Here is a 2689-nt window from a genome sequence, read left to right on the forward strand (position 1 = left end):
ATGTGTGTGTGTGCTCAGTTGCACGTACCAACTTTATATTAAGTCATATTCACGCAACAATAGCTCTCTTAACCCCCTTCGCTGTTTACGAGACCCGTAAGGGTGACCCATACCTCTCACAGGCACCTCGTTGGGGCTTAACGAGAGGACATTACGAGTACTGAAGCATTATACCGCCATTAACTGGCGATGTCTCGTTAAACAGAAGTAATTGCCACATCGAAATCAAGTAACTTATTTTCATGCCTTGAGGAGGTTCCAAGGACTAATGTCCTCATGGCCCGGTCTCTGACTAGGCCTCCTGGTTTGTAGTCTGGTCAACAAAGCTGTTAGACACCGCTGCTCGCAGTCTGAAATTACTAATATTTTCTTGAGGGCAGCAAGAAATGTTCTGTAAATAATGGCGGTACTTGCTTCTGGATTTGATATATACGCGTGTTTGTGGGAACTGTTGTTGTTGGACCAGAGTATGACTGAGTGTTTGGCCCCCCTTTGAAACTCCTTGCTTTTCTTCCCTCCCCTTACACTTGCCCTCCCCCCCCCTCCCTTCCACTTGCCCTCCCCCATCCCTTCCACTTGCCCTCCCCCCCCTCCCTTCCACTTGCCCTCCCCCCCCTCCCTTCCACTTGCCCTCCCCCCCTCCCACTTGTCTTTCTTCCTTTCCCATTGTCCCTTTACTCGTCTTCTCATCGCCATAATTCCCTGTATCTCTTGCCATTGCCATTTTATTTTCTCCTCAATCTTGTCTATTCCATTCCGTTTTCTTATTCACTTTCCTCCCATTTTCCACGTCTCTCTCTCTCTCTCTCTCTCTCTCTCTCTCTCTCTCTCTCTCTCTCTCTCTCTCTCTCTCTCTCTCTCTCTCTCTCTCTCTCTCTCTCTCTCTCTCTCTCACTCTCCCTCCCTCTCTTCTCCCTCCCCCCCACTCTTTACTCTCCCATTTCCCCTTCCTTCTCCCCTCCCTCCACTTCACCCCCCATCACTAACCTCGTTCGCACATGTCTCACGTTTAACAAATAATTCCTGTCATTCAGCATTACCTGGTTACGACCACAAAACACACCAGACACACACACAAACGCGCCCAGTAACCACATCAACGAGCGCCAGGAGCTCCAGCGCCCTGATGGATGGTCGTTGGAGTCGTTATCCAGGTGGGTGAGTCGTTATGAAAGCCGCCAGTGGGTAATTATCCTTGTACGATCCTTTTTTTGTGTTTAAGATCCGCTCGTTACCTAGTTAGCTGAGCTGGCGTGTGATCATCTGTGAGACGTTTGGTATTCTCCTCCTGACGGCTGTAAGTGCCGGAAACTTGTATTGCTCGGAGGGGTCGTTCTGTCTGTGGGAGGACGGGAGACGGCTGGCCGAGGGGTGGGAGTGCACTCTCCTACATGCACTCACCCTTCATGCACTCCCAGGGTCGAGTGTGGGCTCCTAAGCTTCGCCTCTCGAGAAATCAAGTCGTTAAATGGGGTGGTTCGTGGCTCTGAACCGTGTTTTGTAGTTTAAACGTGTGTGTGGAGTTGGTTTCAACCTCCCCGCCCAACCTGTTCTCACACTAGGCTGGTTAAAGCAGCGGCCGTCCTCCCTCAGACAACCGTCCTCACACTAGGCTGGTTAAAGCAGCGGACGTCCTCCTCAGACGCATTCAGCAATTTTAACATACTGTGCATTAAAAATGAGTGTGTTTACATATATAAATTATACTCGTATACATACAAATTCTATGTATAGTTAAGCGTTGGTTAAGTTAGGTGTTTGTGTTCTGTTGGCGATTGTTTGTTACTGATGTTCGTGGGTGAAGCATTTATAGAATTGTGGTTCGAACAGCGGACGTGAGAAGCACTTGTTCCGGAAGTGTTCGGACGTCATCAGTTGTGTGTCGTGTGTAAAACGCTTTTCATTCATAAACAGGGGGTTTGGTGGCTGGATTAACGAGCTTGGATCTTTGTATGTGAGGACGGGCTGCCCTGCCTGGTAAATGCATATTAAGGCAGTGAAGGGGAGTCCGAACTGTCACTCCCGAACTTTCCAGACGCACTAAACTTCTATTTGTTCTCCACTCTTATGTTGATGTTCTTCCTCGCGTCTGTATTGCTCATTCACATCTCCCTGTGTCCTGTGTGTCCATGATTATACATGTTCCATGTGTTGAACACCATACCTGTGTTTGCGTTGTCTCTCTCTTAAAATCATGCACGTCGTGATCATGTTCCCAGATGAACCTTTCCTCCTTCAATGTCTCCAGATTAGTTCCGGGATAACCGTTCATCTTTGGGAGCGCCAGTACGCCAATTAACGCTGCCTATTTCGAGGATGAGATCCTCGTCGGTTGTAGGCCTATACCAATATTGTGACAGCTTCCATGTTTAAGTTTCTAAAGACTATCAGGACGGTGGCGTGCCCTGCGCCTCGGACGGTGGCGTGCCCTGCGCCTCGGACGGTGGCGTGCCCTGCGCCTCGGACGGTGGCGTGCCCTGCGCCTCGGACGGTGGCGTGCCCTGCGCCTCGGACGGTGGCGTGCCCTGCGCCTCGGACGGTGGCGTGCCCTGCGCCTCGGACGGTGGCGTGCCCTGCGCCTCGGACGGTGGCGTGCCCTGCGCCTCGGACGGTGGCGTGCCCTGCGCCTCGGACGGTGGCGTGCCCTGCGCCTCGGACGGTATTCTTCTTCCACCCCCCCCCCCCCCAA

This window comes from Procambarus clarkii, chromosome 19, assembly GCF_040958095.1.
Source record: "Procambarus clarkii isolate CNS0578487 chromosome 19, FALCON_Pclarkii_2.0, whole genome shotgun sequence".
NCBI lineage: Eukaryota > Metazoa > Arthropoda > Malacostraca > Decapoda > Cambaridae > Procambarus > Procambarus clarkii.